General features: G+C 42.3%; 1 long non-coding RNA gene across 4 annotated transcripts; it reads right to left on the bottom strand.

Moving 5' to 3' along the window:
- Positions 1–324: 324 nt before the first annotated feature.
- LOC118315967 lies at positions 325–10,500 on the bottom strand. 4 transcript variants are annotated; one of them, XR_004794989.2, is made up of 5 exons: positions 8,639–10,500; positions 8,423–8,475; positions 7,232–7,660; positions 6,425–6,640; positions 325–4,196 (listed from the first exon to the last, which is right to left on the bottom strand). It is a non-coding gene; the product is annotated as an uncharacterized LOC118315967 (long non-coding RNA). The 4 variants fall into 4 exon arrangements; XR_004794990.2 differs by lacking the exon at positions 8,423–8,475 and having other exon boundaries at positions 8,639–10,498; XR_004794991.2 differs by lacking the exons at positions 8,423–8,475; positions 8,639–10,500 and having other exon boundaries at positions 7,232–8,410.
- Between the last annotated feature and the right edge of the window lie 15,772 nt (positions 10,501–26,272).

A 26,272-nucleotide genomic window follows, 5' to 3' on the forward strand; every position in this document is an offset into this window, starting at 1 on the left:
ACACACACACACACACACATCTGCTATACATGAAAGGTTCTATACACATGCCTATTGTGGTCATGTGGTACACCATGCATTCATTATAACTAGAAGTAATTTTATATCATACGGACATGGGACTTGGAGTGATAGTTATATAAAAACATGCTGAGTTATATTTCTGAATAGTTGAACAGCTAGTCGTTGCACAATATATTTCAGTTTGTTTCGTATCTTATTCTACGACAAGTTATCTCGTCTCGTCCGTCTCTTGGGAATTAATAGGCAAGATGCTCATGAAGAGAGTTCAGACCCTGCTACTAATTTCATGATGCGATCAAAAAGTTGGCCTGTCCAGGTTTGTGTGTTTCCATCTTTATGGTCTCAAAGAGTCCAAGCAGAGTGATGCAGTCCACAATGTTATTACAACCGTATCCCATATTACTAGTCCCTGCATCACCACTTCCCAGTCACGGCTTCATCATGTCACTACCTGCTGTCTGCTTCATTTTCAACACCATCTGTACAAGTGACATTTCCAGGCAAACTTTAAATACCCCGCAAAGTTGTTCTCCAGTGTGTGGTTTGGCACAATTGCTATTGAGTCTCCACATATGGCCCCCCAACAACCGGCAGGAACTTTGTTTTAAATTCCCTACACAATGTAGTCACAGCGACATTTTATTTTGATATTAAACTCAGTTATAAATGACAGATCTAGATAAAGGCAGCTTTGAGACTGTTTGGCAATGTGGGTGGTATACGGCTTTCAATTCTTTCATCGCTCAAGCTATTCCTGTATTGATCCTAACAAAGGTTATAAATATGTTTTTGACATAGGTGCCCAGAGTGGTTGTGATTGAGCTGCACCAGACTGGATGACTATAATAGTTTCTCTGCTGTATTTGAATGATGTCCCTATAGACACCTAGTATTTTTAATAATAGTTTTTTCTTCTTTTCTACCAAGATCCACTCTAACAGAAGCTTCTAAATATTTCTGTCTTTCCGTTAATCCTTTATTCTCCAATCTTAGATGATTTTCTCAGACTTTAAGATGCTCAAAGACATTTTAGAGCTGTAAACGATATATAAATTGAGGTGAGAATGTCAATGACATCATCATAGCCGTGTTGTCTAATTACCTGGTGTAAAGGACGCCAAGTGCTTGCTCATTGTGGGAACTGTTCTCTGTAATATTTGTGTGGTCTCGACCTCACAAGTGCCTTGAGATAATCCATGTTGTGATTTGGCAAATAAAATTGAATTGAATTATCTGCATGGAGGGAAAATTAACTACAGAAGGAGGCGTTTGGGTAAAAGGTTTGTTTTGAAAAGTTCAGCACGTGCTTGATAATCAAGAAACCTGTAAGGAGGCTGTAACCTGCAGATGTATTATATTTAGTCTGACTGACTGCTGCTATGACAGCTGTGTGAGGATGATTAATGTCTCAGTCAATTACTCCGTTTGATGGACGTAATAGCTGTGAAGTCAATTGTGATATGACATCTTCCCATGCATAAATAACTTCAAAGCTTCAACATGCACTGAAATAAAGAACAACCTGAGTGATTAGTATGATCGGGAACATAAAGTAATTCCGCTGACCTCCAAATGTCTGTATGTCAACGTGAGGTTCCGAGAATCAGGGGCGAATCTCGCGCCACATCACAGCCCTTCATTCATAAGTGAAGAGCAAAGGACTGGTGCAGTCAACAGCAGTGAATAATTCACCTAGGTGAAAAGCATTCAGAACTTTTCTTAAAAGGCCAGCATCAGCAGTCCTGCTGGATTTCAAAAGCAAAAACAAGCTGTCCTCAATTAAGTCTAATCGATACTCAGAAAATCAGCAGTATTCCTCCGACGCTGTTGTCAGCAAGCATCAAAAACACGATAAAGTGTGAAATAAAGTGTGAACATGATTCAAGGAAACTTGAAAATATAATAATATAATAAAAGTAATAATACAGGAGATTGATGAAATCCCTGACATGCCTGTTTTATTGCAGGTACTTGGCAGTTTAATCAATCTGACTTGACTCCCCTATGTAATCCCCATTATGCCTAATTGAACAGGGAATTGATATGAGTGCAATAAACTCATCTTGAACTATTCCAAAGATTAGTAAGGCTGGTGTTATTCTATATTTTTTGTACCCAGCTTTGTATGAGATGATGAGTGATTTCCTAGCTTTGCTCAAAGAGGAAGAAATTGTGCTTTTGTTGGGGTAATTTAAGTTTCTTCACAGTTTAATTCAATTCAATATTATTTGTATAGCGCCAAATCACAACATACATTATCTCAAGGTTGTTTAGCGCCTTTGTCATACAGACAGCGCTGATGGCAAAGTGATAGAATGATGGATGGTAAGGTAGGGAGACAAATAGGTTAGAAAAACAATCTGATATTCAACTTTAAATAATCCTATGATTTTCCAAAAAGATAATATAACTTAAATGCAAGATAGTTTGGACACTGTTAGAATTGCTGACAAAAGCAACTGCCCTGTTATTTTTTCAGATCCTGTCAAGTTTTTCATGTTGGGAAAAATGAAGAATTAGAAGTTACCTGACATTTTGCAATGGAAACTTACGGAATAAAGGGATATAAAAAATGGGGAAATGGACAAACAACGGGAATTCACAACTGCTAAAAAAAGGCAGGGAGTCCTACTGAAATGCTGTTTTATTAGTTTAGAATGCAGGTAAATCGGAACAATATCTTTTTATACTCGTGGTTTCTGTAAAATTAACTGGAGAGCTGAATTGGGGAGAATTTATCCAAGCAAACTTTGCCCAAGCAGTAAACTTGTCGCCGGGGACCAGGTGGGTTTGAAGGGGGGCATATAAGTCTCAGTTTTATATTTTGCTCCCTCCCGGAGCTTTATAGAAAACAAAAAAAACAACCGATTTTTGGCTGAGATATATGAGATTAGCCAAAAGTAAGTGAATGGACTTAATTGCAGGGAGGGAGACGGATGGGGAGGTCAGACAACATTTGAAGTTGCTCTGCAGCTGCCTGTACCTGTCGCAGACATCTTCACTCTGTAGTCAAAAATCACACTCTCTCTTGGGAGGTCAGCTCCAGGTAGTGACTGGTCAGCAGAGATAGCAACCAACTTCTCCACGAAACTTTCCCAAATTACACTGGTAACACAGTATCAGGGACAATTCTCCAGACAGGAGACCCCAAACACAGGAGCTGTTTGCAGTGGTTCTAAATGAGTCACCAGTGGCAAATTATCTACAGCAATGTTTCATTAAAATGACTTTTAGTTCAAACACTGTACGGTAGGTGAAAGTCTACATTAATCTGTAGATGAACGTTTCCCCAGTGCAACAGCATTGATTGATTTTGGGGCAACAACTCTTGCGCAAAGGAACAAGTTTTATGACAGATAATTAATGTTTTAGGGTGAATTTAATACTGTTGTTTTTACTCACAAGGGATTTGTCAGAAAAATACAAACTATTACCAGCTACACTATACTGCCAAAAATGACAGTGAAAGGAAAACGCCCACCCCAGTAGTTTGCAGAGTTTAAATCGTTGAACCTTTGTGCTGTTCTTGCTGATATGTATGTGAGATTTATTAAATTCCTGAAGTGTACTCAGCAATGTCAGAAAAAAGGACTCCCTCCCTGTGCCACCCAGTTGTCCTCTGAAAACAAGAGGTCATGTCATTATCGCCTTCCTAAAGGATTGGAAGCATCCAGATGAGCGTCCTAATCAGAACATGGACTCCGCAGCTCAATGATCCCTGTCAGGGGAAAATAATTAACTCTGCCGTCATCTTAATTAAAACTTGGCCTGGTGATTAAGAGTCATTGTTTACCTTGCAGTGGCACCATTGATATGCATGTCATCGCTCACTGTTCCCTGGCTTTCATTGTCCATTCACCTGCTTCGGGCTACAAGCCCTGTCATTCTTCTCTTCTTTTATTTATGCTCCTTTCCTGTCAGAAATGCACTGTGGGCTTGAGGGGGAACCGACGACAACAGCCAATTATCCCATATTGGCTGATTGTCCCTGAATAGGTGGCAGAGCACTTTGATGTGTGGATCACCTTCCCAGGAGGAACACGAGGAAAGGGGAGGCAGACAGGGGTCAGGGACGATGCAGACAGACAAAGGGAAGGTCCGTACCTTTGTCCGTCCGTCTGCGGAAAGTGTGGAGGAAATGATTCCAAATGTCCTCATCATTTTCTCTGGACCTGTTAAGAAAAAACAACAAAGTTAATTTTACTTTGAGCAATATCCCCTCCACGCATTCATAACTTTTCAGAATATATCTATAATATTGTGTTCGGCAAAACTAACTATTACAGACACCAACTGAGAATAAGTGCTCAACATTATTGAGGAGATAAATTACATTTGTATGGTCATCAAGTTTTCTCCTCAACGGGCATGTTGTAGAATGCCAATGTAGGAGACATAAGAGAAATACAGTGAAACGGTGAGATTTAAAGGGGCACTCCGCTGGTTTACTCATGTGGATTAGTTTAAAATAGAGAATTTAAAGTCCCCCTCCACTCAAAAAAGTGTTTTTCTTCTGTTCCTGTCATCTAAAATGTCTGACATTCACTTTAGGGACTTGTATCTGAGCAAATAATAATCAAGTATACTATAGAGGTGTTTTCACATTCCTCTCCTGGAGGAGTAGATTTCTGTTTCACTTCTCTGCAATTTGAATTTGAATCCTGTTCAAGCTAGATTTGGTTATACAAAATATTAGGCAAAGCAGATTATTTTAAAGGGCCCATATTATGCCCCCTTTTATACAAGTTACATTGGTTTTCAGGTGTGTGAACTACATGTCTTTGCCATTCCATGTCAAAACACCTCAAGGATCAAGCCACACAGCACCCTCCTCTTTCTGTATAAACAGCCCTGTGAGACTACGGTCGATTCCAGCGCTTTGCTGCTCACTCCTCGCCCCCCTCCATTCGTGTTCCGCAAAGCTCTGCCTCGCTCCTCCCCGCTCCTCCCCGGGTCTGCTGCGCAACTACGGCGTAGCGCTGCCATGACAACAGTCGCACGTCACAAGGCACATATACGACGTAGAGACCTGGTAGGCACAGCGAACACGTTCTCCATAATTACACACAGAGCACAAGGGGCTGGGCGATATAACGTTAAGGACATCACAGCCGGCCGAGCTCGCAACCGCGAGCCGGCAGCCGCGAAACGCGAGGTCCACCGGCAGTCGTGAGCCGCGAGGTCCGCCGGCAGCTGCGAGAAAATTATGGCGTAGACGCGATCTGTTTTTCCGCACTTCAAGGGGGGAGGTGCTGCTCAGGTTGGGGGCGTGGTTGCCCCAGTAGCAGGAGTCAACTTACGTCACTTGACGCCCGGGCTGTGAATGGCTCGTTTACAGACTGTCTGCACGATCAACCCAAACCACGAATCCACGACTCATTATTTTCTTTTCATTCTCCGTGGGCTGGCAGACACCCCAGATAACCAAACATACGTGGAGGCAGGCTGAAAAGGTGCCTGGAGCATAATATGGCCCCTTTAATATATTTTAAAACTTGAGTGGAGGGGATCTTTAACTTAAGAGACCACCTTCAGACAAATATTTATTGTGCAGAGATTTGTGTGGTTCCTTTCATTTTTCTACAATAAGAGCTAGAACAGACTCGTATCAGACTGTTCGGCCTTCGCGGATGTATATGCTCTGCTGAGTGCCATGTTCTTGTGAGTTGGGTGATGTTCAGTCATCACCTTGGCAGCAGCACTCTGGGCACTCAGTGGCTGGAAAAAGGACATTAGGCCTCAGACTCTGTGACAGAGGAAGATATTAGGTGTCCAGTAATGGGAACAAATCTAAGACAAATGTGGCAACAGCTCTTGGAGCACTGAATAAATGTGTTTGTTGTTTGATCAAGGGAACTGTGGCCCTGTGAGGGAGTGAGTGAGTGTTGGTGGGCGTTTTTTTTCCTCTGGTCTGCTCAGTAACAAGGCCACGTGGGCCCCGAAGGGACCAATTTCTTTCTGTTCCGTGGGCCATGTCGTGTCTTTGTGTTGTAGTTGAAGAGGAAGAGGATGAAGAGGAAACGGAGTTGAGATTAGAGTAATTGGTATACGTGTTAACACCCAGACACCTGATCTACCATGGGCCCACGAAGATCAATGATGTTTTTCCACACATTTGTGAGCCATTTGTTACCTTTCAGCTGAACACAAAAGAAGAGCCTCTCCAGAGGATGATGAGTTTCAGGAAAATAAAAATTAAAAAAATAATTATTTCGTCCAATTCTCATCAACTAGACCGCTTCACATTTCGCACAACAGGAGCACACACAAAAAAAGAACTTGGTAGTTTCTGCCCTTTGGACAGAGTTGCACATTATTCCCAACCCTCACCTGGACAGAGGTGCAAGAGATGTTCTCATTACAGAGGAGGGCGAGTGTAACCTCGAGCCAGACAACTCACTCTCTCTTCTCTCCAACAGCTGCTCCTGAATGCATTGGGGAGGAGGGGAGATGTTCGTTGCCACAGGGGTCTCACAAACAGGATGTGACCAGCAAGTCAGAGAGCTCCAACTATTTCCACCGACTGAAGTGCAGGTGTATGGGAACGCCGACCCGCTGACACAGCAGATCTTCTGGCCAGTGAGACATCGCCATCGTCAAACTTGCTTTTCCCCAACTGACATATAAGAAATGAAATATAAAACATAAGTAAATAGATGAAATGCCTCAGGCATGCTGTCAAAGACAAGTTGAACTTTCAAAGACATAACTATCAAACCCAAACATCCCACCTTGTATGCACTACGGTATCCTATTAAAATATTGTAGAGCTGCAACAAATAATCGATTAATAATCGATTAGTAAATTACTCGCCAACTATTTTGATAATCGATTAATTCAGATTTCAGATTCTTAAATGTCAATATGTTCCGGTTTCTTTGCTCCTCTGTGACAGTGAACTAAATATCTTTGGTGTGTAGACAAAACAAAACATCATCTTGGGGTTTTGGAAACAGGATCAACATTTTTCACCATTTTATGAACCAAACAACTTATCGATTAATTGAGAAAATAATCGACAGATTAATCGATAATGAAAATAATCCTGAGTTGCAGGCCTAAAGTAGTGATACCAAAAAAATCAAGTAACAAAAAATTTCAACTTGAGCTGTGACAAAAAATAAAAAAACACTTTCATGACATTACAATTCAACCTTGACCTGAAGCTGACAAAACTAATAAGTGGGCCATGACTTGAGAACTCACTTGATGTGGAGCGTTCACTTGATTTGATGTGGAGAGTTCACTTGATGTGGAGCGTTCACTGGGTCGCGCAGTCTGCATCGGCAATTTGACTTTGCTCGGTCGCCGTCGAAGTGTGAATCATCGTGGTCACCACACAGCAGTCGTGTAGCAGTCGGTGCTTATCAAAGCTTCTGATTGATACAACATGGCCTGTGTGTGTGTGTGTTAGGGCTGGGACGACTCGTCGACGTAGTCAACATAATCGACTACATAAATTCGTCGACTCAAATAATTTGCATCGATGAGTCGCTCCTGAACAACTAGATTAACTCTTGTCCCATACTCCAGTCCAGTGGTGGCGTTTGTTTCGGTGCAGAAGGCTGTGAAGGCTTCAAGCTCTGGGTTGCAAGCACGGCGTTTTACACACTCCTCGTCCTGCGGTTTATGGTGCTGTTGTAAATGGTGGTAGAGATTCGTCAAGCTCGAACTTTTAGTTGCAACCTGTTTGCAGGATTCTCTACACATCTGAAACTTGGAATCCATCTCCAAATGATCGAGCCAGTATTTGTAATAATATTCGGCTGCTTTCCTCTCGTTTGTGTCTGTTTCCGTGTTGGTGCTGCATGCAGGACTTCTGTGTGTGTGAGTGATTGGTTAGGGGAGGGGCTAGAGGAAGAGGGGCGGGGCCAGGCGAAGTTGTGTGCGAGGGACAGACAGGGAGAGGAGAAACAGGCGAACTGGCAGCTTTGCGAAAGAAACTTATAAAGTTATTTTAATGCAACATTAAATCCTTTGAGTGTGTGTGTGTGTGTGTGTGTGTTTATGTGTGTTGGACAGCAGAGTCACATCTGAAATATCTATGAAATATTATTTTATCATTATTCTATTTTCATTTTTTCAAAATGCAGTTGTGTCACAGTCAAAAAAAAATCTGACTGTGGCAACAATCTGATGAGGAACAAACCAACCAAACTAGTGGCTCGTGAATCTGGTCATGGTGTTGATTATGGGCAGAATGAATAAAGGCTATAAGACTATACGGACTCTCACTTCTACTTAGCCCTCTCAAAATAATCAGCTTGTCTAGTATAAAATCACATTAAACCTTGTAACGTCACAATAATAAAACATGTATTGAAACAAAATAAGCCTTAATAAGAATAAAATACATTTGAGGATTGCTGAAATAAAATACACATATGGCCTAATTACCTTACGTGGAAATGCCATTTCCCTCAAGTCAATCTTTAAATCCCGTCATGGATCTTAGAACATTAAAAATCAACAAAAAAAAAGGTAATTCAATATTTGTGGGCCAACACTAAATGCAAATACCAAATTAAAATGCAGGCAGTATAATACAATTAAACAGGTCTATTTTTTTTTTTTAAACGGACTGTGAACGTGTTTGAAAACGGGTTCACTCACCCGAGTCCAGTCCAACTCTGCCGGCTCCTCAGTCGTCGACCTTGGATGAAGAACGTCTCACCTGCCTCGTTGCCCGAGGTGCAGCTGAGTTTTACCCGGTCATCTGGTGCCGCTATCCGGTTTACCTCTCGTTCGTCGACGGTCTGTTGAGCTCCACAGTCAGAGGTGCCAGCTGGCGGTTTGCGCTCGGCCAAAATCCAGGCGCGCTAGCTTAGCGTGCTAGTAGCTTAGCGTGCTAGTAGTTTAGTGTGCTAGAAGCTTAGCGTGCTAGTAGTTTAGCGTGCTAGTAGCTTTGCGTGCTAGTACTTTAGTGTGCTAGAAGCTTAGCGTGCTAGTAGTTTAGCGTGCTAGTAGTTTAGCGTGCTAGAAGCTTAGCGTGCTAGTAGCTTAGCGTGCTAATAGTTTAGCGTGCTAGCAGTTTAGCGTGCTAGTGCTTAGCGTGCTAGTGCGTAGCGTGCTAGTGTTTAGCGCGCTAATAGTTTAGCCAAAACAAACACTTGCTTCGGTTATTTTTCTAAATGTCACGGACTTTAACTCACTGCTTTGTATTGTGCATAAAAATCTATTTGAAGCACATTATATGAGTTTTCTTTCCGTATTCTCGCTGAGAGATGACGACGAGAGGCCGCAACGAACCAACGACAGATCTGACCTCTCGACACACCCTTTCTTTTTTTGCATCACCGTACGTCGTAGTCCCGTCCCCTGGCCAATCAGTAACTAAAGAACTTGACGTTGCGTTTTGACTGACCAATAGAAAGGGAGAACACAACACACAGGCGTAGGTTTCCTGTTGAGGTTACATTCAATGTCGTAGTAATTTACACTACTCCACATGTTTTGATTTGATTTAATCTTTATTGATGTGGAACAAAACAAAACATATCAATTTCAAAATAGAAAAATGAAATATTTTCCACGACAAAAATCTCCAGTCAACATGAATCTTGTACGTACATTATTTAGGTTCGAGAAGGGACAGAAAGAGGCAGAAGCTAATCTGGTCCTGCCCCTTCTTTACAGCTTCAAATTATATATTATTTAAAAAAAATAAAGTCTCTCAAAATAACTCAAATGTTCTACAATAAATTTAAATGCTATCACAAATTTAAACCATGTATTGCATATTATAGAACTGTAAAAAGGGAACTACCCCTGGGTTTATGCACAAAAATAACCCAGGGGTTACAGAAAGGTCTAAAATTTAATTCCTATACAGCTGAATGGAAGTTTACCTTGTAGAGAATGTTTAGCTTTTCATCTGTCATTAAGAATTGGCTCCTCATTCTTTTCCCCCCTTTTTTGGTTTTGTAACTGAACATAAAAATATAGTTTGAGTCCAGTCATTGACGCCAGTTCTCAGTGACTTTTATTTTAAAGGATACAGAAATGAAGCTGAACATTTGTTTGAATAAAATAGACATACAGTAATGAAGCTATAATCTGGTGTTTTTTTCAGTCTAAACTTTTCTTCTCATCCTCCACCAATGTTTTTCGTTCAACCTAGATAGATGACTGGCTGCTGGGTCGCCTGACTTCTAAGTTGCTGACCTCTACTAGTAAAATGTCCATCCATAGGGTGCACATCCTCATCATAATATATTCATCATATCTGTCAAGATGGGAATGCAAATGAATACGTTACATGGAAGGGACCCTGAAGCTTCTCTGCAGCTATGTGAAGTTGTTGAAACTGAAAAGCAGCAACACGTGTTGACACGTGAAGATTTGTGTTATTTTAAGAACAAGGCTGGTGTTATTTTTGAAAAGGTATGTAATTAGAAAAACTGTTTTCCAGGCCTGGAAATGATTTGGAGAAGTTTTGAATATGCAACGTTTTCATCTGTTGTTTAAATTTTGCCCATAAAAATCCCAAAACATGTCTAATGTTGTGAAATATGTTACTTGTATTCATTTAAAAATATATATATGCTGCACAAGCTGCATTACAATAAGTGATACACATGTACATATGAGCAGCTTATCAACTCAAAGCTCTTTTACAGTACAAGTCACATTCACCCATTCACACACACACATTGTAATTTAGGATTATGTGTCTTGCCCAAGGACACTTCAGAATGCTGACTGGGGGAAGCAGGGATCAAACTTACGACCTTCCGGTTTGCGGAAGACCTCTCTACTGAATGAGCCACAGTAGCCCATAAAAAATAGGAAAATAAATGCAAATCGTTAGCATTTACATTTTACTTATGGTTAAATTACATTCCAGGTTCAAAACACCAATGAAATGATATTGTAATGAAGGTAATAGCAGTACGCTGTTGGCAGAGCGTGGCTTCAGATCATATTACAGCGAGAACAGCATCCACGGCCTCTCATTAAAATGTACAAGAGGTTCATCACTCACTAAAAACTGCATCAACCGTGCAGCCAACTCTCTTCAAGTATAACAAACACAAGGTGCACGTGATAAATGCTTGTTAGACTGGTGAGACTACACTGTGTACAGATGATGATGATGATGATGAGAATGTGTGTGTGTGTGTGTGTGAGAGAGAGAGGGAGAGAGACAGGGAGAGAGAATCCACAGCAGGAAAGGAGAACGTGTGTGTGTGAACTAACCAACAAAGAACTTTTTGCCCGAGGCAGAAAAATTGAGATTCAATACAAGTCTCAAAACTTATTTTTTATTTTAAAACGTCAGCTTTACTCTCTGGTCACTCCTGCAAGTGATAAGATGTGTCTTTGTGTATCTTTTCCAACCAAATAGCAGGTGGAAGTGTGCAGTGCTAGTCTCCATGGCTCCTCAGCTGAGTTGGGGCCTCGTACCTCGGGCCCGGTCCAATGAGGGGAGTCCAGACAGTCGTTGATGTTCAGATGTGAAAGGGGAATCAATCGCCCTCTGATTCTTCAGCTACATGCGTGTTTGTGCTAAAAATGAACCTGTTACAACAGCTTATTAGCAGATGAACAAGGACAAGGTTTTTTTCTTACATCAAACCGGGGCCAACGAGAGAACACGGTTCTCTGTTCTTGTTCCTTTCTTCTGCAGAAAAGGAGGAATCACTTTTACTGCCATCGCGGTGGATACAACAGAGGGGGGAAGAATTTAGGCCGGACCCGCCGCTCTCATTAACAAAAATACATAATGTGTGGCTTGGTTACTGTACCTGTTGTAGACTCACTGGTTTCAGGGGTGGTCTGGTCCACAAAGAAATTCATACTGTAAATACAAAAAAAAGCAACTCAGAAATACAAAAATTGTCATGACACATGACAGCAATCACATTTTTTCAGAAAATAATATTAAATAGTGGACAAAATTCTGGCGGTATGCCTCTCAGGTCACCATTAGGGGGTAACGCAATACACACGGCATTGGCGCCTGTCAAGAAATGAAAAGCAGATCTTGAGTGTCATTACAGTTATACGGGACGAGTTGCAAGGGGAAAAAAAGAACTTGGATAAAGTTAACGCTCTTTGGAAGAGTTCACCTGCCCAACGAGCAGCTTTTTACAATAATCACATTCAGACAGCAATGTTATGTGTAGACAAGTTTTGCAGCGAGATAATTGCTGAGAATTCAGAAGGTTAATTTGTGAAGGGGAATATTGTCAGTTTTTCCACCTTGAAGAAGTGAGACAATCATAGAGCGGACTTAAAAAAACAAAACACTGAAGGACATCGCATGAGGAGATGTCCACCTTTTTCTCTCCAGCCTGTGATGAAAAGACAGACACCAGCCAACTCGTCCTTTGTGAGTTTGCATTACTGCCAAGTTTGGTTAAGGTATATCTTCTCTTATCTTATCTTAAGTATATCTTATCTCATCGCTGTACCAAAGGTGAGGCTGTGAGTAGCATCATCATCATCATCACTACTATCTGACATCAGACACCTCGCCAAAAACAGAAACAGTTCCATCCATCACCTTATAGTGTGAGAGGTTAGTGTGCTCAATAATTCAGTATTGCCCTTGAAGGATGTTATAAATTTGAAATGGCTCTTGACAGGAAAAAGGCTCCCCAGCCCTGGAGTACTGCATCATAGTTTCAGTGTCAGTATCTCACCTATATCTTTATTTGTGTATCAGTTAGTATGGATCTAATTCATAATGCAAACAAAATAAGGGGGAAAAACTTGTTATAATATGAGAGTATCACGTAGTTGCAGAGCAGTAGAGCCACAGTCGTCCTGAACCACCAGAGCCCACAGGACCTTCTCACGAAGGGCAGCCTTCAGCTCTTCAAGGTGTAAATCCAATCTACTCGGACGCAAATCTCAAACAGTCGTCTTCAGATCTGCTAACTGGTTGGAAGTTTCTTCTCCTCTGTGTAGTGACTGTAGCTAATCAGATGGTGCATGGTGAGTGTTCATATGGAGCACTGCCACCCCCCCAACCTGGCACCGCAGAGGGGGGAAGTATATAATCGCCTTGCCGTCTGCTTCCTCCGCGGCTGCGGTACCAATCCAGTGGGGTGGAAAATTGTCTTGTCATTTTATTTCCACCACCAGAAGAAAAAACGAAAAAAAACAAAAACTTTTGTTTTCACAGGATTAATAATATGTCTGCTTTGCTCCACTTAAGTTGAAAGCTCAGCAAAATGAAGCAAGCTGTATCTGTATCTGCAATCTGTGGGGACGGGTTCGAGGAGGCACAGAAAGATGAATAATGATCAGCGTCTTTTTGCCGGCATGTTGCTGTTTGCTCCGTGGAAGCCATAAATTAGCCCAAAATCAAGGGCCTCAGGGTACTTCACTGAAACGCAGCACAAAAACAATCTCCTTTACTTCCAACAGGTGGACATGGTGCCCCTGTGTTCCACTCAACTCTTTTGTTTCCCCAAACACAAGCTTAGTTAAACAAACCAGTTGGTAATTTAAAAAAAACACCACAGTTTACATAAGCTCAATAACAATCATCACATACAACCAGACACTGTTGGGGACAGTTTGGGAATACGACAGCATGTCCAGTCTCAAACTCTCTCATCGTGTCTCATTCTTATCTTCTTTCTTCTAACTTTGTGTTGAAGGCCCATTGCACTTGAATGTGCCATGGTTCTATTTGAAAGAAAAAAAGGGGGAAGCTTTTCACTGTCCATTGTGACAACACCATTAGGACACTAAAACGATACGTGAAACTGAGATGATAGTGATTCCATACTCGATACCTATGAGATCAGACACAACATGTCCACAAGGGTTGATCACATCTTCCAGTTCACAGTTTATTATCAACCCCCAAGTCACAAATCACAAACTACCTTGCTAGCCAGCTAGCTTGTTTGCTCACCTGTCATTGTCTGAACTCCTAGAATTGGTCTGGTTTCTTGTCATCGAGGTGCTTGGCGACGTTTGACGTGTTTCCTTGCTTGCACAGTGTTATTTATTGCAATGCAATTTATGCATTTCATCCTCTCAATCACTTACTCTGTAGACACAATTCACGTACAACATGTACTGAATTTTTAAAAGTAAAAGTAAATTATCGAAAATTATCGAAAAAGTACCAAAATTTGGTACGGTGCAACACAAGTCTCCACTCTGCATGCTGGCACAATAAATCGTACGATTTGTTCTAACCCACGTATAAATTCTTTTTCGCATCATCAAACAAAATCCCCTCCTCCCACACTTTTCAGATGTGTCCGACTACTAATTTCTTACAGACAGTTGATGTGCAGAATTGTCACATTGTACATGGATGTACTTCCCTGATATACTAGACTCGTGCAGTTACTGTTGTCCATGCCCTGGCACAGGAGGGAATGTAATATATGAAGAGGAAGGGCAACCCATGCAAAACATAAGCCAGAGGACACCAGTGACGGCCAGTCACCCCATCTGGTCCCTTGAAGCCTAATTAGAGGGAATGTATTTGATCCGGTCAGAAACTGTCTACCTGGAGTCTGACCGGATCAATCAATTTGTACCAGTGGCGGCGGGCTCGTAAAACGACACGTGTTTTAATGAAAAACACAAATAGATGGGGATGGAGGAACGCATTAATTGCATGAGGAAAACCACGAGGCGGCGGATCAGAACAGGCTCACGACTTCAACCAGGGAGAGTCGGGAGATGAGGGTTATACTTATTAACCTTTCTGAAATGGCTCATGAGCTGAGCCTTTATTGATGACCCAGGTTATGAAGTCACAATGATTCCTCTAGGAAGCTGAAATGAAAGGTTAGACTATTCAAATTAATTGCTCTGTGAGGTCACTTACTGTATGAACAGCCCCTTAAGCCTCAGCCACTCACAGTGAGAAGAGACGGAGCCAGAGATAGGAGAAGGAGACGGAGAGGAGGGGATGCAGTTGGCCAGGCGTTTGATGTCAGCTCGAGTTATGAGCCGACTGCAAACTGTTTTTTGATAACGCCGAGCACTCTCGTGTGCCTATGAATAACTCAGAAAAGTAGGCGATAACAACAGCCGTGACAAACCTCGGAGGAATCGATTTTCCATGAATAAAATCACGGGGGGAATTCACACGGACAAATACAATGCATTTGCACATAAATGTGCAGCTCTTAGTGCCGGGGTCCACGGCGGAGCTGCCACTCTTTGTCTGACTCACCACATGAAACGCCGCACGGCGCTCGTGTGTCTGTACAGTATGCACAACTCCACCCTGGGTTACAAGGAAAGTGTTGGCATGAGGCAGACACAGAGGTAGGATATTGAAAACTGATACGCAGGATGTATGATGGTATCTTTTATCAAGACGTAGATGAGATTCACTTTCTCTAAAAGCAACGGCACTGGAGGGACGGGCAGACTGGTCCTGATTGCTGTAAAATATATCGTGGATACACAACGATTCCTCATCATTTTGGAGACATCTTGACCTTTGTTCGAGTGAGTCTGTCTGTGAACATCAGTTGTCCCCAAGGGGGAAATGAAATTGATGATTTTGGTGAAGCTACGCTCTAACAAAAAAAAATTACGTCTGGTTTGCTTTAAGTTTTCATCCTTAATTTTGCAAAGTTTGATCTTCATTTGTGGTTGTTGATGAGTCACTGTGGAACAAATACAACCTGTGGCTGTGGTTTTAGTAGCTAATAGTAGTTAATTAAAAGCAATAGGTGGAAATATTAATTACATTTAGCAGCATAAAAGTGAGGGGCTGAACTATTCTTTATTGTGGCAATGTTTTCGGCACCAGGCTGATATTTCATCACTACCATGACATCACTAACATTTATTTAAAGATAACTCCAAAAAACATCGTTGGGCTTATGATGGATGGACATTCTTCTTCTTTTGTGTCAATAACTGGCACCTATTACCCAGAATGCAACAGCTGCCACCAGTAGTTCCTCATGGAGTCACAGATGGCTTTGTACATTCTTTGTGTTTTGTTGTGGTGTATTACAGCATGGGCAGTTGTAGACATAAAATGGTGCACAGAGTTTGTTGCTCCAAAGTTGAAGCAGGAAGTGGGTCTCTGAGCTTAGATGGATGTTTACAACATTAATAACTTTACCGTTTAACTTTCCTTTTCCCAGTAAGTGTGGCTAAACTGGGAGTTTGCTTTTGTAGTGTCTTTTTGTTGATATATGGAATGTAAGGGGAATATGTGATTACATCTCTTTCTTTGGAATGCCAAGATAAGGGTCTCCTGATAACCCCTCACCTCACCTTTTGACCTCTCTAAGTTTTACGACTCACATAGCATATCTTGGATCAACCAGATGTTCCTACTCAAGCCAACTATGGGCCTATAAAGGTAACCCCCAAGAAGAGTCGGGAGGGTTGTCATTTTGGCCGGTCTCCAAGTTCTGCAGGGCTTGTAATCGATGCTGGTCTGTTTGTAATAAAACCTTTATATACAATCAAGACGGTGTTGGTAGACTTCTCTTCAATACATCTTCACATCATCGATACTTAGTATACAACACTTTCAACCCCAACATTTCAAAGTTTTTGAAGTGTTGGAATTTTTTTTTAAGCATCCCTGACTTGGGCCAAGTGTTTGATACAGATTGTGGTGAATGTGCTGAGAGCACGAGACACAACACAAGGATAAAATCATTAGTGATGTTTTATGATTGCTTGGCTTTTCGATTAGGTGTCGCCCGGTGCACAGACGTGAGTGTGTTCAGCATCCTCCACCTCCCTGCGTCTGTCTGCGGCTCATCTCGTGTCGTCTCTGAACACCAGCGTGACATGAAGCACACGGGTGTTTTCTTTATTCCAACCGCATGTTTACCAGAGCAATATTGCTTCCTCAGATGTAGTCATTGGGTTTATTCTTCCAAGGACACGGACCTCCTCCTCCTCCTCCTGGCTTCACAGAGACAATCTTGTGTTTTTTTCCGTGTAGCTCATCTCTGGTTTTTGATTATTAACAGGCAGAGTTTCAGTCAGTATGCAGAGTGAAACACAACCTGCATCATGAAACTTCAATAACGCGCAGCTACAAAACGCAGGTCTCACAACACTTGTTCTCATGTTTTTGACCACTGCTCCTGGGACATATACATTTATATACATGCAAATATATAGGAACTGTAGCACGCTCATAGCAGCGATTCTTCTGATGAGAATTCATGCCTTAATTCATTATTTGATTCCCTTTTTAAGGGAATTCACTTTTGCTACTGATATCACTTATCCAAACTTTGGATACTGTTTTTAACTGTTTTTCTTTTGATTTTCATCTGTTTACTATTTTTTTTTTGAATCTATGTCAATAAACATTTTATTTTTAATTGTTTTCCACTCTTAGCTTTCATTGATTTACTTTTGGCCTTAATTACATCTTAAGTTACTAATTAATTATTAATTATTATTAATTAATTATTAATTATTCAGTTTTCAGTGATTTGTATCATTCTTGAACTTATTAATATTGGCTTTTACCTATCGCATGTATTAATTAATGTATTCACTGATTTATATATAATTTACTATGTACGTCAACTGACTTTTTTAATTCGGATAACTATTCGTCCATTTGTTCAATGTTTTCATTTGTTCATTCATTCATATTTGTTTAAATAATGTTTTGTTGTTTTGCCTCATTATTATAATTATTTATTCATATCTTTCACTCTTTCACTGTTTGTTCCTTTCTGGTCAGTTAATTCATTTAAAATATTTATCACATTCTTATTTATTCCCATATTTATTTTTTGACTTATTCGTATACCAATTTCATAAATTATCAATTAGCTTATTTATTTACTCATTCATTTACTCAAATTAACTTTTTTTCCATTATATATATATATATATTTTTGTATTCATTTGTTTGTGATATATTATTTATTTCTAAGTTATCCTGTCATGCATGAGGGGTCAGCAGGTTAGTAAAAATTTTCAGAGTAAATCTGCTGCGGTTCAGTGGAAAGCCTTCCCAGCATTCAGGAGCTGCCGCCGCCTCAGTGCAGAGTAATGTCAGCACTCTTGCCGGGTGGCGACCGGAGGTGGGTGATTAGGGCCGAGGCGAGGGAGACGTCAAATCAAATCAGATCTGAAATGTGGCATTACGCCGCCCTAATGGAGATTAAAAGCCTCTCAGCCGTCAGCACTGTGCAGCTCGGGCCTTACCTGCGCTCACCTCCGCCATTTTCACGTCGGACCAACAAAAACACTAAAAGCTTAGAAAAACCCCCCGCAGCTCTGAAAGAGAGGGTCATTTCTCCTGAATCAGAGCCCCCAGAGAGCAGCACATGCTTTTAGACCAGGGACGTGAATATATGCCGCTTGAGTGTGGCGTCTTTATAATTTGAGTGATGATGATGATGAAAATAATAAAGAGTTACTGATAAATACACAGTTTGGTTCGTTCCATCCAAGTGTCTGACAACAATGTGAACTAAACTGTGTCTGTGTCGTGTCAGTGTTGTGCATTGGTAGGAGCAAATTTGGAAATGAGCAACTTATTGATAATAATAAAAATATTACTAGAAACTAGTCACTCGGAGCACCAACCAGTAAACAGGGACTAATCAACCAAACCTGTGAAATCAGTCTCGAAAGGATGTGCACTTAAAATATCAATATTTGAGATATTGAAATCATAAGTTGAACAGTGAAGGTGTGAATCTGGAGCACTGAACCCTCACAACCAGCAGTTATTACAACACGATATTCACTGTGTATCACACACAACTTCTCTTTAAATATACAATTGAGTTTATTAAGCTCTAGCAGTATTAATTCACAATCAATAATACTTAAATTAAACAAATCTATCTATCATTAATCTCAGTTCTAAACCGATAAACAAACAAGAGAAGCTACAACTACAACCACTGCCTCTGCTACATTTTTCAAAATGCTGATTGGTCTTCAGGATGAATACTCATAATTCTAATTCAATTTGTTATTCAAACATCCACAACTTTGTGAATTAATGTTTGGACGTTCATTTTCTCGCCTGCGGGAGAAGACTAGTCTTGGCTCTTTTCTCCCCAAGTGAAATCATTAATACATTTACTAATAAACGGGTGAGACGGCTCCTGCTTTAACCCACCGACCTGCAGCTCCTCCGCATTCAGTCGAGGGACTTGACGCCTCACTTCCCGAATTCAGCATCGACGTGGTGGGTTTTTATTTTACTGTGTAAACTGTGAGGGTTAACTGTCAATCAGGGTTGGACGTATTAGCGTGTGATGATTAGAGTTTTTCAATCCAGGATGCATTCGGAGACTAATCAGAATAATCACTTTAATGAGTCCTCTTTCCGAGACGAGCCGAGCGACTTCCTGTGTGGTCTGGTTTTATTCTGCCTAATGAGACGAGAGTGGAAGGAAACCAAGACGAGCCAAAATCAGTGTCGTGAGCTCTTCAGGGAAGAGCTACAGCAACTGCAGGAAGGTGTAATGAGAACTACTATTTAGCATAGAATAAGCATATTGTGGTATTTGCAAGTGTTGTTGATCGATGTTAAACCGTAGGAGACTCTGCAGTGGAGTGTTTGTGATGAAGAGAAGAAGTGTCCATACGGACACAGTCGTTATTGTGCTCTATCATTTATCTTTTATCTTGGTGGCATCATTTTTTGTGAAATAATTAACAACACCTCTATAATTAGACGGTGTTGTGACTTTTGCATTGAAAAGTTGTTGTCCATAAACTGCAGACACATGGTAGATAAGAATTGTTTCACAGATTTTACCTTCAAGAAAAGGCTCCTTAATGCATCATCTCAGTGATGTGGTCTTCCTCTTCGTGATGGAGAATCATGTTGGCAGCAGTGGCAATTATTGATGAGAGCTCTGAGAGCATTTGGGTGCAAATTCAGGAAGTCTTACCTCGTTACCACGGAGAGCGAGCAGGACCGACAACAGTCTGAATATAGTGAGACATATAATTTGGGTTTTTTCTGTGCGAATGTACAACATGCAACATTGACATGAGTGGTTATTTCCTAACATACATGGGTCTCAACATTCTTGGGTGCGTTGCTTTAGCAGGAACTGATGTGGGAACAGTCAGCGATTCTAAAGCAATACACGTTTTGAAAAAAAATCAGCTAATATTTACTCACGGTCCGCTAGCTGTCGCTTCTGTGTGGGCGCGAATCATCTAGACGAGCTTCTTAAAGACAACAACTGGAGCGCCCGGCAGCGAAATGACAATCAGTAATCAATGAAACAGGTAGAAAACGCTGATCTGGTGTAATGAAAGGTTGGTATTGTCCGCGTACGTGTCCACTATGTATATCGGTCCAACCCTCGGCATGTCTGGTGTGCACTCATTACCCATGATGCTTTGTGTGGAGGCAGATGAGGCCCTTTAATTATCCCGTGGTAGCACACATCAGCTTTATGTCCATGGGACCTCGCGAGCCACAGAAAGGCAGGGCGAGACGGAAATGTGTTTCACCTGTCTGGGACTGAATTAATTATCCAATTACTCTTTTCCGAGTGACTGTGCTGCCCAGATAACTTCAGAGTTATTTACAACAGACTGTCCTGCCAAGATAACACAAGGGCCGGTTGCCACATAATCACCTCGTGTGGTAAAGGATCGACACAAAACTCCTGAGACCGCCAGAAACTCCCGAGACCCCAGAGAATCCATCAGCATATTTTCCTTTTTTTCCTCTCGGGGAAGACTGATGATAAGGTAATGAGCAAAAACACACAAAAAAAAACTGACAATAGACGAACCAGAGGGGATGAACTCGGCAAAAATTCCCTTGCGTTCGTCACTCGTTTGCTCTCACGTCCATCTTGAGCCATCTGAAGTCTTTGGAGTTGTTGTTTAATTACTGTGGCACTAATCCATTTCAGGCTTTATCTTGTCCAAAGCCCCGAGGAGGAAGGGGAGGGTAATGAAACTTGTAGCTGCAGGCGTGGTGTCACTCTTTGTGAAGCCCGATTACACCTTCCATCCACTCATCACAGAGGAGGAGCAATGTTTTAATCCACTTTGTGTTTTTTTCCCACCGTCCCAAGATTTATCTGCGTTCTGTAACAATCTCAGTGGATCAACACTCGCGCACGGACACTTCGTCTCCGACTGTTCTCCGGGAGAAAGTATATCTGTCTCCGGAATAGGAGAAAGGAAAAGAGTTCCATACAATTTATTTTATCCTGGGACCAAGACGAATTCTGGGAGCTCATTTAAATTCGCTCTGCCAGACTCTCGGTCCAATCACAACCCATTATCTCATAGTGGGCGGGGCTTATACCGAGACGCAGACGGAAACGACTTTTGTGAACAACCAAGATGGCTGCCGCTGACGAACGAGCATTTGACTAAAAATACCGGATATTATCAAATTTCTCGTTCACAGACATAGAAGAGAATCATCATCACAGACGCCTCCTCTCTGTTCTAGTCTATCGACATCATGTCACATGATTCTTCTGCGTCCGCTGGTGACGCCTCTTGAACTCGAAAATGAACCGAGAGGTCCTGGACTAATGTGTATTTGAGAATTAGTCTGACTACACCATCTTTTCACTGTTTGGAGAAGCCTGAGGTTCCATCATTTTCTTACATATGTCAACATCCAGGCTTCCTATTCTCTACATCCACAATCTGAGGAGAAAAGCCTCACCCCAGATGTCACATTAAACAAAAATCACTCCACGTGCGAAAGACATAAAAGTTAGATAAGAAGGAGAAAGTTATCGTTTTTACGCTGGACCTGTGCCAATCACACGCGTCGGAGAACATTTGGCCTCAGAGGTCCACGCAGTACGTGGCTGTTTGACACGCAGCTGGGAAAAGAGAGCGCTAAGATCAATATGGCATGTGAGCAGCCGCGGGCCTGATGAAGACGCCCCGAGGCCTCTCGCTCCACACACATGCGGGGCGGTTGTCAGGAAGCTCCGCTGGGCGAGCGGCAGCATCAGAGCCAATGTCAAAGCAGAGGTGGAGGGAGTTCAAACAGAGAAACATGATTACCGCTTTGAACCGCTGACCATCCGAACGCGATCCGTCACTAATGTGTATTCATGACCGCCAAGCGAAAAGAGAGGCAAGGCCAGGGTGTGGGAGAATCCATATACACCTACACACACGGACGTTATAGAGTAGTTAATCTGTGCTTTGATGGGTTGACCCTTTCATGGTTCTGTGAGGGAGGAGGGGGGAAAAAACTAAAAACACCACAAGGGCGACCCTGACCACGACCCTGACCACGACCCTGACCACGACCCTGAGCCGTCCGTTGAGACCAGAGGCACAAGAAGAGGAGGAGGATCCATGCATAAAGAACGACCCCATGCTCCCGATCAGCCTCTCTGGCCTCCAGTCAAGGTCCTCGGAGTCAAGGCTGCTGCACACACGCACACACACACACACACACACACACACACACACACACACACACACACACACACACACACACACACACACACACACACACACACACACACACACACACACACACACACACACACACACACACACACACACACACACACACACACACACACACACACACACACACACACACACACACACACACACACACAGTGAAGTGCTGTTGTACGAGTATTTATTGAACCTGCTGGAGATGCACAAGTTCAGACTTCCAGTGGTTTTGGTAAAGCTGTCGTGGTTTCCTCTGCAGGTGATTGACACTGGCTGAACGAAGGGGAGCGTGTGTGTATTAATTTGTTTGGGCGCCTGTGAACCAACTGCAGACTCTCTCCCTCTCTTCTGACTGTGAGCAGATGGAGTGGCGAGTGCTGTTCAGACAACATGCGGGCGGACTGACAATGCAAAGCTTGATTTTCTTGTTACCTTGTAGAGCTTGTGACTGGACTCCCTCCTCCTCCTCCTCCTCCGTCCCCACCGGCTCCGGCTCTCGGGCCCCGGCTGACATGGCTCCGAGTGAATTAATGAGTGAAGGCAGCGCCTGTAACGAGGGTGCCAGAGCACGTTAGGGCTGCAGGCCGGTCGCGGTGAGCAGCAGTGAGGGCGGCAGTCTGCTTCAATGAGGAGGAGCTGCGGGGGGGGGGGGGGGACTGATACCTGCATCTGCTCCAAACACCGCCTCTGTGCAAAGAACCTTCACAACAACAAGGGGTTCAGTGGAACGCCGGAGAATGGATCTGTGCTCAAACCAAAGATGAAACACTTTTACAGAAAACCACGTGACGCACATTCAGTCTGAGAGCTGATATTCAAGAGAGACTCGAGTTCATAAGAAAACAGTAATATACTGTAAATTAGACCGATATACAGTATGATCCTCATCCTCCGCCCAAAGTACAGCTGCAGTGCCGCACTCTGTTTACTCTGTATAATTCGTTCCTGCAGGAACCCAGACGAGTCAACAGAGCTGACTTCAGGCAGATTTAAGGATGTTTCAGACAGATCCCGACAAAGACCACCGCCGCCGACATACAGAAAGCCACGGACAGATTTCGTTGCGAATGTAAACACAACACTGCTGTGCGCCTCTTGGAGGATTCCCTCGCTTCCTCCAACCAGAGAAGTTCAAGCTCATTTAGAGACGTGGGGTTTTTGGGAGATTTGCAATATGTTTACCAAGGAGCACGTGTCTGTTTCCTGTGCGGTGTTGGTATGATGGACTCGGAGTCGCCTACACAGGCTGAACTTGAGGTGCTTTTCATCTGTAAAATATGTTACCATTCATAGACAAGCAGTAATTACAATTGCAAAAGGACATTTTGGCGTCTTCCCCTTCTTCCTACCCGCTGCCTTTGACATTATTGATCATGTCATCATGTTTGTAACTGATCAGTTTCTGTACAAATTGATAATCACTTCTCTTACTAGTTGTCTCAACGAAGTAAACTTCTGGGTTTCAAATAGTTCCCCTCAGGTGAACTTAAAGCTACAGTGTGTTATTTTTGTAATTTTCTGGCGCCATCTGGTGCTAAAGTTGAAAACCGCAACCAACTGAGCGACCGACAGGGGACACTTTATGGCGGCGCACCGCTGATTCCATCTCCTGTTTCCGTCAGCGTCTGAAAATTCAACGTGAACGCGACGTATTCTGGACGTTTAGTTCAACAAGCGTCTTCAACACGACGTAGAAACATGGAGACTCACGGAGGTCGGGTCACCTCATGTGACTATATTTAACATATATGAACACATAGTTATGGACAATATGTTCAATTTCTGTGAATAACTTCTTGTAAATATGACACACTGTAGCTTTAAGTATAACTGAGATCATCATCTTTGGCTCTTCAGACTCCTCCCACCTGTTTTTCCAGGATTCACCTACACCCCCGTCTCTCTCATAGCATCCATCAGGAGTAAAGTCTTTGATTCAGCTTCAGAATTTGACAGATTGATTCTGTAGTCAGGTCTAGTTTCTTCCACCTCTGATCCATCGATGGATTTAAATCGTTGCTACTTTTCGTATAAAGATGTGGAAATAACCATTCATGCTTTCATCTCGCCCAGAGTCGATTATCGTAATTCCCCTTCCATGTTGGAGTAAACTGATCGTTACTTCGCAGCCTCCAACCACTTTTTAAAATGCAGCATCTAGATTTTTAACAGGAACTAGAAAAAGAGAACACATTTCACATAATAGTAATATCTCAACTGGTCACCTACAGCAGCAAATCACAGATAGTTATACTGGCTACCACTTACTTTTTAAAGCTCCTCAGACCCTTGTCCACTCTCAGGTCTTCAGATCAGTTTACTCTTCAATGTTCAACGTTGTAGTCTGAGATCATAAATTTCCTTTTGAATCATTTTTGCCTGTTTTTAATACAATATCTGCACACTGGAATTTTGCTCTTTTGTTCTTATTCTAGTTTATTTTCTTGTTATTGGCACTTTGGTTAACTCTCTGGTCATTTCACAGCTCACTGTTTTCCATCACTCGTCCTGCCCCCTGCAGTTGTGGCGATGACCCTGAGGCGTGCGACCGTGATCGCCGCGCGAAAATTCGGATCAAGCGGCGGTTTCCTGCTGACATTTCGTGGCGCGCGTTAGCCTCGTAAATGCTTAGCAAGCGCCAGTGAGCGCACACACCCCTGCTTCGTTCACACTTAATTCAATCAAGGGGCGTCAGAGGGACAAGGTGAGTCCATTCATTCGCTCCTCCCTCACACGGAGAGAGTGAGCCGCCCGCAGTGATACAGTAAATGCTGGTGGTGACGGTTTTGATATCTGGATGCTGATCTGTAAAGTGTGGCAATACGTCTCGAGATGTGCGAGACAAGAAGGGATTGAAGCGCAGGACGCATCAGCTCCCATCGCAGCCAATTGATCCGCCTCGTGTAAGGAACCATGAGCTCCCGTTCGACGGATCTCCGCGCTCCGTTCCAAAGGAACACAGGCAGCAACTGGGATCTGCCAACATGGGATGTATGAAAAAATAAAGTGCTATTGGGACTTTCTCTCCTGGACTGGAACCCTAAGCAGTTGGTGGTGGGTCGTAAACCTGAGACCAAATCTAAGTGGCTTTTTGCAGAATCACTGTTGGCTACCTGGCGACGGAGGTTCTGTCAATGGTCTCAGATGTTTCAGATGTTTCTTGTTGAGGCGTCATATTACTGACGGCTGGTGACAGAACAAAGCACCGACTAACTGCTACTTACTGTACTTCATTTCAACAGGAAACGTCTAGAGTCAAATTTTAAAACATCACTTCTGATGTGACGGAGTATTAGGGGCCACATTGAGAGAGGAAAAATTGGAGACTTTGAGAATTAAGTCGTAAATTTATGAGAATAAAGTCATATCACTAGAATAAAGTCGTACTATTACAAGAAAAAATGTCATAATATTGTAAGAAAAAGGTCGTCAATTTACGAGAATAGAGTCAAAATGTTATGAAGTCATATTATTTCAGTGGAGACGTGTCAGAAGATCAGTTCCGTGTGTTAAAATGAGGAACGTGGAGAAACTTTGTGAATCTGTGACTTCAGTCTTGGTCAACGAGCAAAAGCATTTGACAGGAGTTTAACAGTGATAACGTGACATTTAAGTTTCCTGGGTTGCTGTTTATTTCCCTAATATAATAATGTTAAACTAAAAAAAAAAAAATTCTAGTAAAATCTCGACTTTATTCTCGTGAAATTGGTCTCACGTTTATATTTTGTGTGGCCCTAAACCTCTGTCGTACTTCTTTGAAAGTTCAAACCATGTGGGGATGGAAGAGAAGAACACAGACAAATTCTACAGAAGAGCAGAAGTCAAAGAAAAAGGGTGTAAACGTTGCAGAATAGGCCACAAAGCCAAATGCCGTGGAGCGACAGG

This window comes from Scophthalmus maximus, chromosome 1 (genome assembly GCF_022379125.1).
Source record: "Scophthalmus maximus strain ysfricsl-2021 chromosome 1, ASM2237912v1, whole genome shotgun sequence".
Lineage (NCBI taxonomy): Eukaryota > Metazoa > Chordata > Actinopteri > Pleuronectiformes > Scophthalmidae > Scophthalmus > Scophthalmus maximus.